We start from the raw sequence: 10,781 nt of genomic DNA, 5'->3' as shown, positions 1-10,781 counted from the left end.
TTAAGACTTATATTAATTCAAAAGCCATGCCTAACACAGACCCATCCTGTGCTTAAAGGCCGGCTTTCTGCTAGAAATGCTCACAGCAAAACCTTTGCTGAAAGTTTGCCCAAACATTTCACAGGCGACTGCAAAGCCGAGCTCTGGGGGCTAGGAGCACCATACCTCACCGTGTTTATGACCAGTTGACTTTTTGGCTCCAGCACCTGGATTTGCCAGGGCCTCTTAGCTGCTGCTGGGAACGTGCCCCTGCCGAGCCCGGCTGCTCTCCCTATCACCCCTCTGACAGATTAAAACACAACAGGGTCTGTTGGATGACTGACACATTCTTCCTCTGTCTGACTCTGAAAGGACTTCATTTAACAGCTCTGGAGTTGAGCTTTTGACTGACAGATTGTGAAGGGGAAAAGTCATTCAGTTCCATTAAGCTCAGTAACTGCTGTAGAACAAAACACCTTTAAAAAAAGGGGATGAAAAAAGAGCTGAGGAGAGCGGGGGCAGGAGCTTTAGGAAGAAAAAAGGGGATTCTTTTCAGGTTCAAAGACAATCTTTCCCTTTGCTTTCTGTCCATCAATGAGGGCAGCATTCCCAGAGGGAATACAGTCCAGCGCTCATTGGTGCCATTCAGCTGCCAATCTCCCTGACAGAGAGACCAAAGGGCCTCATGTTGCACTGCGGAAACTGTCTGTCAGACAATCAGCAGCTGCCATGACATCATCTGCCCTGTTTTTCTAGGGCTATTATAGGAGACTGGGTCCAGGAGTGCTGCTCCAGAGCGGTATTCATATTTTCCTTTTGCCCCCCAAAACGACATTTCTTTACAAAAGGAAATGTGGTCTAGGTTGTGTGGCTGTATTTGCAAGGGAACTAACTCTGTGCCAAAGAGTGAGGGCTGCATGGCTTCAAACTGCTTGTTTTCCACTTATCATGCCAAAGTTGCACAACCCTTCATCTAAAACTGGGTTTTATTTTAAGAAACGCTCCATGTTAAATATCAGTGATTAGCCTTTCTCTCTTTTTTCATCTGAAATCTTGGCTTACTTAAATCTCTCTGCTTTTGCTATAAATATTGAAAATTTCATAGGATTGTTATTCTTACACTCAGATGTATGTGCATGCACACACAAAAATGCATTCATATAGAAGCCATATTCTGGCTGTATTTACACTGCTGGTGCAGTAGCTGGGGCTGAATTCACTAGACAAAGTGCTGCAGAAAGAAATTACTAATCCTGATGAGAGAAGAAGAGGAGTTAAGTGTGAAACACAAGCAAGCTACCAGCTGTAGGTGTGAAGTCAGGCAATGATCAGGACTGGGACACACTGCTTGGGCTGTCCTCTTCATCCTGTCAAAAGACCACCAAGGACAAGTAGGCTTTGGTGGGCCAGGACAAACAATGAGAAACTGCAGTCTTCTTGGTCCTCCAAATCCTTATCTGTAAGAGCAATATAAATAACCCTAGTGCAGTTGACTTGAAGCTAAATTAATTAGTAACTTTACAGCAAAATGTGTTTACTCGGGTGAAAATGCCAGGGAGCTAAAATAGTTTTGCCTGACTAATCCCTGCCTACAAACCAAGATGTAGACTGGTCCTGCCTGGCAGCACTGGCACAAGCAAGATGCTGGAGATTTGTCCCCTCTGTGATGCCCACAGCCTCTGCCCTCACAACTTGCAGGGTTCAGCTCAGCAGGCTGAGTACTGTTCCAGTGATGGGAGACCAACAGGCTAAAGAGGGAGCACTGATGGCATGAAAAAGGAAGTGTGAAAGAAAGAGGGAGGGAGAGCCTGCTAGCGGTGCCTCTCACACCACTGGGGGAGGGCTCAGGCATCACAGCCAAAATCCAGTCTTGAGGGCTGGCTACAGGACTGTCCAGCCCAGCTGAATGGTCACAGCTCTTCTCTATTCCTTCCCTTGGCTGGCTGGTTGGTCCATTGTTTGGTCTGATGATCTTAGGAGGGCATTATTTCAAGCATTAGTACTAAGGCCAAGCTACATGAAAGGATGATAGCTCAGCTGCATATGGAACTGTGCTCGGACTTGTTCCCCTGCTAGGGCCTTGCTGCATGCACCATTTTTGGCTGTCAAGTCCGCTGCCTTGTTTCAGTAAGGGATTGCTTCAAATCTTCGCACATTCCACGTGGACCTTACGAGACAGTTAGTCAGATCCTGGATGAACTTGCACACAAAGGCGTCCTGCTGCTGCTAGGGTCAGAATGTCTCCCTTCCTTTAGTATTATTTGTATTTTTACAGCCCTGCCAAAGGTCTGCAAGTCTTGAGCAGCTACCATTTCAATCCGTTCCAGCAAGCTGTAGTCTGATACTCCAGCTGTGTTTGCTCTGTACATTCAGGCATTACTCTTTCTCACCTGGCAGTGAACCATGCAAATTAAGACAGTCTCCAAGCACACACACGAATCCATGGAAACCAAAGCTGCCAGATTTCAACGTCAGAAGCATGCAAGGGGAGAGGGGCAGTGAGCACCCAGGCTTCCCTCTTTTCTGTTCTCTTTCCTTCACGGCGAGAAGGACAAATGTAATGATTTATTCTTCTGGCACTCATACCAAGAATATGGTGCTGGTGCAGTAGGAAGCAATAGTAAATCCTTTATGAAAAGGTCTCCAGATCAGATCTGTAAGGTTCGCCTCCAATATATTTCAGCATTTACATTTTAAACTAATATGAGACAAACACTCACAAAGAATCAACTATCTGTTAGAGCTGGAGAGCAACATGCACTATTTATTTGGTGGACACTAGGAGGTATCACAGAAGTCTGGAAATACCAAGGAACCCTGTCTTCTTGTAATGCTCTGCACTTATTTGTAGAGAAGAACAAACCAGAGTAGCACTGACCAACAGGGACAGAACTACATAAAATCATTGGGGAAAGCCCTACATGGGGTGGGGTCATCAGAAGTGGGGGAGACCTTCACCATATTGTACATCTGTATTTCAGATCTCAGCGGAAGAGGTTGCTCACTGCCCTGAGTCCCAGGAGTCTACCTCAAAGTCTGAAAATGTGGAGACATTCTCTTGTATCAAACCTCTTTCTGTTCTGAGATCTGATGTGAATAGAGACACCACAAAATAGAAAGACACCATATATCCATTACCCCATTCAGCTGTCTTATGTGATATAAAAATATAGGTTTAGATTCAAAAAGGTGTATCTTTTGTACGGATGCCTAATTGGCATTCACAAATAGAAAAATTGTATTTAAATGTCTTTGCAGGCCAGAATCTTAGTAGTCAAATCTTAATTCCAAAGGCTAGAAGCCTTTTGACAGTCTGCTATAACAGGCTACTTCAAAAAAATTATATGTCCTTTCAATACTAAATTCATCATAAGAGAGACCTTCCTCCTTTGTCAGTGTCCCTCTGGTAAAAAAACAAAGTTGCTGATTCAATATTTTCTTGTTTTAAGTATACTTTGAATGTGTCCACTTCTAGTTTAAAAAATTGGTTTGTGCAGTGCATTTCATTTCCAGATCATTCTGGGATGCTTTCAGCAGATCCTCTGCCAAAATCACTCAGCTTTCTTGTTTCTATGGATAATAGGAGATTACAGCTTCTATAACAGTTTACTTTTTTTGGTTCAAACTTTATATGAGTTGTGAGACCTAAGGTGGGATCCTCCACATAGTCTCAGTCCAAAACAATCCTTAAAGAGGTTCTCTCTTATTCTAATGCCAGACCTGAAACTCCTGAAGAGAATTTAGGAGGAGTGTGGCTTCACATTCCTCCCCAGCCAGCTCTTCTGGATAGGGAATGTCAGCCTAAAAGATTATACAGTTCCTAACACTTCTATAGCACTGTCTCAAGAGCCTGAAATGCCATAGGACTCTGATGCTGACGGCCCAGTTATTTACAACCCACCCACGGAGAGCACATGGAGATGCAAAGGGAAGAAGAAAGGAAACAGAGGACTTTTGGTGGGCCCCACAGGTGGCTGTGGCAAAATTAAGACCACAGTAGAGGTAAGAGCTGAACAATTTGTCTCTTTGTCCTTCATCCGGGGGAATTTCCCTAACACAGTGACACTGTAGCACCACTAATATCGATAGTCTGCTGATAATTTTTTGGCTAATGAAAGCAGATTTCTATTGAAACAATACATTACACTGTTTCTCAGAAATGTTCTCCATTTTATATTGTCTCACAGTAGAACTCTATATTTTAATTACTTCCCCTCCAAAATGAAGAGCTAAGGGCAACTTCGAACCGTGAACTTGGTAATTTTTAAATTATTTTTTGCAAAGATCAGATGCCCATGGCTTCAGATGAGAGTTTCTACTTTTCCTCATGTCTGAAAATCAGATCACCAAACCAAATTCAAGTATCTAGAATTATTCATTTAAATATATATTTATCTAACCACCTAAAGAGAACTGGCCTGAATGTGAGAACTAGTGTAAGTTGCTGAGTGCTTCAGATACTCAGGGCAACCAGGCCTTAACAAATGAAGAACCAGGGAAATCAGGCCTTAACAAATGAAGCCAATGTATAGATCTAGACAACTCTGTGTAAGTACTTCAAAACACTAGACTTTACCTGTTTCCTGGTTTTATCCTAGGTTTCCTCATCTCACCTATGCTAATCTGAGCTTCATACACAGGTCCAATTTTAGGATTAGCATGGTCCACAATAGAATATCAGTGCTTGCTCAGGACTGCAATTTTGTTTGAAAATTCATGGATTCCAATGCTTCCTACTATGCAAAATCTTTCCTGATCAGAAGTATAGGAATATGTTCTATATACTGGATAAGTATTCCTGAAGTGTTCAGAATTACTCTGTCTCCATCCCACCTCCCTTCTGACACATTCACACAGGAAAATGCAGTGACATAGGTAACCTGTGCTTGGTGGCCAGCAGGCTGCTGTCAGGTTTAATGAATTTGTTTGCTTTTCCAACTGCAGGGCACTCATTTGGCCTTATCTCCTCTATCCAGATGCTTATTTTCCCCAGCTTTGTAGGAAGGTAATAATCCTAAAGCCTTTTACCTTCTGTCAAATAGAGTTGAAATTGGCCTGTGGACCCAAAAGTTATTAGGATGAAAACCAACATAAAGTGCAATCACATTTGTTTCATTTTTTGCTAATTCATTTCTGTAGGAAACACAGCCAGGTGGGGAATGGCCTCTGAGTGTTGCCTTCTGTATTTATTTTCACAATGAAAATACCAGCATCAGTCAGGAGACATGCTCATGAAGGTGGGAGCCCCAGTGAACAACAGCAGACTAGGTGATGCTTCCTGCATTCAGTTGGCCTCCACTCCTAAACTTGAAGATACCAAATTACAAGTACATCGAAGAATGGGATGTATTCGTAATTTTGTGAGCAGGAGGCAAGGAAGAATCAAAAGACTTGTGGTTTGAGAGTCAGTGAATACCCAGTTTACTCATAGCTGCCTGGTTTTCACAGCTTCTCATATTCCTCATCTGCCTTTAGGGTCCAGTTATACAACTCTCCCTCCTGTATTATGCAAAAAATCCCCCTAAAGCCAAAGTGATTAGTGTTGGGAGCAGAGATTAATGCCAAAATTTCAGCATGGTTGTAAGTGCAGAACAAGGCCAAGGTGAGGGCAAGGGAGAGTGTAATTTATCACTCGTGTTAATCTCGATCCAGTTCTTGAAATGGAAAGCCACCAGCTATGACAAGAATCTTAAGGAGTGCAGAAGATGTAACAGCACAGGAGAAAGGGTTCCATGAAAATCTGCTTCTTTACTTCCATAAGCACTAAAACAGGGATGTGAAAGCAGCAAACAAATTTACCTTCTTCTCCCAAATACATTGGGGAATAGGTATTCCTTTTCCAAGGCAGGGAACAAAACTTCAAGTAAATAATGTCAGTTTTTATTTATTTCCCATTTGAATCTCTATCAATTACTTAATATTTGCAAGGCAAATTATACTATGTATAATCTATCGCAGAAGACTGTTTATCCTTTACCAGTAACATTAAACTCTCAGTAACATATACCCAAGCTCTTGGAAATCCAGCCATCTAAAGGCTTTGTATATCTTTATTTATTTTTGCAAGCTGCAAACAAATCTATTTAATTAGAAAAATATGTCTGAAATTTCAGTCACTGTTGTTCTAGTTTTGGCCAGGACACAGTTAATTTTTTTTTTTTTTTTTTTGCAGTAGCTGTGGGGGGGGTGGAACCTGGAGCTGTGTGGGCATGTCTAGGTTGTTACTCTACACTACCTCCGCTTGTCCAGAGGTAAGGAACTTTCCGGCTTCTGGGTAGAAGGGCATAACTTGCAGTGGCAAAAGTGTGGTAGGGTAAGGAACCCCTCCATCACTGGTTTTCATTGTCCCAGACTTGGTGAGAATTTTGCATATTAATCACCCTCTTTTTGTACGCTGTTGTTTTCAATATTGTTGCTGTTACTGTTCGTGTTCTTATCTCATTGGTGTTTCCAGTAAATTGTTCTTGTCTGAACCCACGATCTTTACCTTTTGTTCTTCCAACAGGAGCACAGAGAAAATGTGGACTGGTGCAGTTTTGGTGAGAGCACTAAATTGGGGAACACCATTCCTAAACCTTGACAACTATGAAATCAACTTTTTTTTTTTAATAAATGATTCAAAAAGTACTTGGGAAAATAACTTGCACATTGAGTGAAATTAAGGTTAATCACACTATTTGTATTGCCACAACACCAATAGCTGCTAGGGTGTGTGACAGGAACTCCATGTGCCAGCTATGTATGACTAAAAGGCAAATGTTTGATTAAAAAGACAGACCTTGGGCCAAGACACTCATAACAGCAAAGCAGACGCCTCCAGCTGTCTATGAGCAGGACAGGACAGAAAATGTTAGAGGACAACAGGAGGTACCATGCTGTGCTGCGAGCCAGAGGGACATACCAGCTCACTGCAGGGAAGCCTCAAATTCCCATGCTCATGACACCTCCATGTGCTTGCAGCCTGTCCACACATTTCTGTGCTGAGCATTTGCAGGTACACTAATAAAATTGTTGTTTTCCTACATTAAATGCCCAGATTTCAAGTGCACTCTTGTCTCATGGTCTGTGTGATTTCTCTAGAGCAACTAGTGATATCAATATCCAAGTTCTTGTGGATGTGAGATCTCAGACTGGATCTTCCAGTCATACATGAATATTTTCTCTCTATAATATGTCCAAGTTAGAGGTAGTGATATCCCCTACTCAGTTGCCCATAATATGCACTAAGAAGTTTTACATTTCTTTCTAGCTTATCCACAAAATGCAGCTTCAGTGGTCTTGCTAAGACATTGTTCAGCTCTGCATCTGTATTTTGTTTTTCACTCAGCTTCTTTCTTGTGACCCATCTAAAGTATATTTTATGACATATCAAATTACACCTTTCAGTTTTTAAATATGTGTGGGTCTGTGGAAAGAGGTACTTTTTTCCTTCACATTCTGACTATCCCTTATTTCACATGATACTACAGCTTGATCCCCCAACTATCATGTTGGCTTCTTAACTTCTGGTTTGGTTCCTAGGGTACCAGTCAATGTTCTGAATATTAATTACTCTTTTTGATTTTCCTCCTAACTCACCCACTTTGAGATAGATAGAATGATACATGAACAGACATGAAAAGCTCTTCTGCATGGAAAGTTAATTATGTACAGTTGTTGAAGTAGACACTAATTTGATTTTCTCAGTATCCAGACTTTTTCCCAATATTAAAGCCCATTAAAAGCAAATAGAAGGAAGCTGACCTTCTTTACCAGAAGGCGGCATGCAATGGCAAAGGAGGTCAGTCCTTTATTTATTTTTTAGCTGAACATATTTCATAAAGTTATGGAGACCACAACTGTTCATTTTGAATTTCCTTAGTGTTTGCAGATATTACAGCTCTCAAGAAGAACATATTTTCTCATCTACCGTCAGGCACATGTTACAAATCCCAGTGTGCCACATGCTATTTAATACCTTGACAGTTGCAAATAAGATCAACCCTGTCACAAAGGCAACCACCTACAGGTTTGTGTAATCAGAATTTTCCAAATGAATGTAGTATTTTTTATGCCTTTATTAATAATAAAGGCATAAATCTTGCTTATGTGGGCACTTCTGTTGACTTGAGGGGCGTATGCAAAGAACTTAGGAACAGATCCAAGAAATTAATGAATTAAGATGTGCAAGCATTTTTCTTGACATCATTTTATTAACTCTGAAAAGAATTATCGGACCAGAGTATAGGAGTCGTAAAGGTTTTAAGGTTTCCAAAATCTAGAAAGTAATCTAGATAGGCCTGCTTCTGACAAGAGGCACAGAAGTTCCTTTCATGTTTAAGAGTACAAATCTCACAGGACAGAGAATCCTGGGTCCAGTGAAAGCCTTAAGCGTGTGCTTACCTTTTACACATATCAATACTCCCATTCACTTTATTAGGCTTGGATGCAGTAAATCACAGTCTTAAAGATAAACATGTATTTATATGATTTCTGCATTTGGATTTAAATGGTGTTTCTATTTATCCATAACTTACATATCCTCTTTCCTTTTTCCTATGTCCCATTATAGCATAGGCGTCTGGGACAGAGTTACAGCTGACTTAACAGGAACCTTAAGTCTGCATTTCATAACATCTATGAATTTTTAGATCACAGAATTTAATTAATATGAGTAATTTTTCCACTGAGTATACAACAGCTGGTTGTTATATGCCATGATTTATTTACTCACTGAAGACGATAACTTTTGTATGTTCCTTGAGTTTTTACTTCTTGCAAGAGTTCTCGTCATTTTGCTGGCAGTGGAAGTATGCTGGGATGCATCATGATCCAGCATCACCCATATGAAAATTGGGTACCCCCAGAATCCCAGCCCTTCCAAGCCTCCGTCTCCAAATGGCAGTGGAAGGCACCAGAGAGAGTCACTAGGGTTGTTTTTTCCCCAGTTAAAAGAGTTGTTTCATTTTGCTTTCAAGCATGATATCAAATTATTGACATTCAAATAACAGTGCAGAGACTGGAATTCAAAGCCAATTAGAGCAGGATGATGTAAGGCTGCCAATTTACAGTTACCACAACACCTGCGACATTTATAAATATTACTTCACAACATTCCTGGGTCCTTAGGTAAATCCTTAGATTTCACTTTGTGAAATGGATCACATATGTTCCCTGCTTCTTTGACTTGACAAACGTCTTTATATAAAGCAAGACGCTTTAAAATAGTTTGGTATTTAAAACATTTGACAAGCAAGACTGTTCCTAACATTTTACTGCTGTAATTAAGAATCAGGAAAAGCTACCAAAGTTATGGTTAACTGAAACATCTGCCTGAGCACCAGGAAATATGTGGCAACCCAGCACAGAGAGATGAAATCCTACAATATAAGGCACTGGGGTTTAAGCAATGCATAAACGTGTCAGGACCATCTTTGCACTAAAATACAATTGGTTCCCTTAACATTTGTTTAGATTAATAACAACTACGACATTAACAATGTTCTTGCTCTTGATAAATGGTAATAATAATGAGAAATATTCTCCTGATGGTATTAATTGACATCACCAAAAGAGGCAGTTGCAACCTCTCAGTGCCTTCAGCCCACACCAGCTTTGGTTTCAAAATATTTCCAACATTTGTTCACTGTTAACTGAAATCATTGTTTCTACAAAGTAGCATGTGAAATATCTTCACAGCAGCTGAAAATGGTGTTCAGACAGTTCTTTCAGCCTTGCATGGGCAGGGGAATATTGAGGAAGCCATGCAAAATCTCAAGCTGCCAACATATTTGCTTGTACAACAGCTATGGTAGCTTACAAAGGCACCTCACTTTTTTTGTCCCCATAATTTAAGTAACAGATAAACTGTTAAGTTTAAGTAATTAACAGGTAAACTGGCCCCAGGAAAGTTCTGTGTACCATTTTCTTCCTAAATACAGAGGTGAATTTAAATATGAAGATGGCGGCAGCTAATAGCTGTGAGAAAAAAACCCATAAAATATTACGATTGTTTCACAAATAGATATCCATGGTGGTAATGCTGCTTTTAAATCTTTATCTCATTGCAAACCACTTCCCCACAACTGTTAGCAGTATAAGGATTATTAATCACACTGGGACTATTTCTTCAATTACAAGGGCAGGCACACAATAAGATGCAAATGCAGGTCATGGTGCTATCAAGTCCAGCTCTAGTTGTTAACAGTAACATAGATATTCCTGATTTGTCTCATGTAAATTACTGAATGAGGAATCAATTATATGCAAATTTTATGATGGACTAAACTCAGAGACGACTTATTTATTCTTTGAAATGATTTTTTTTTAGATATTAAAAACCAAGTGAGAGTAAAAGCTATTATCAAATCCGGGTAAATTTGACTTTTTATTTCAGTTGGATGACATTTACATGATACAATGACCTTGCCTATGACTTTAGTTGCCCATCATAAACCCTGGAAGAGCACCATGTAAGCCCAAGGGAACTCTTCAAAATTCACACTAATACAAAGTGGAACTTGAATTTGTCCAATCATCTTCAAAAGTAATTGCATCTCTCTCATGCTTTCCCCATCATTCTTCTTCTGTCTCTCTTGTCTGCTGTCTCTATCTGAAATATCTTTCTGTCTTGTCTTTCTCATGTATCTACCTCCACTTAGAATGAAAAAAATAGGTATGATTAATCATGTAACCTCCTAATATGATATATTGTCAGGTTATTTCTTCCTGCCATACTTGGGTAAAAATCATGCTTGTGTCTCATGCTTGTCCCAGTTTATCTTTCTAGATTCAATTTCAGATGAAACACCTATCATTTTGAT

Source organism: Corvus brachyrhynchos, unplaced genomic scaffold, assembly GCF_000691975.1.
Source record: "Corvus brachyrhynchos isolate BGI_N302 unplaced genomic scaffold, ASM69197v1 scaffold84, whole genome shotgun sequence".
NCBI lineage: Eukaryota > Metazoa > Chordata > Aves > Passeriformes > Corvidae > Corvus > Corvus brachyrhynchos.
The sequence above is the reverse complement of the archived record's forward strand: the minus strand, read 5'-3'. Positions refer to the sequence as shown.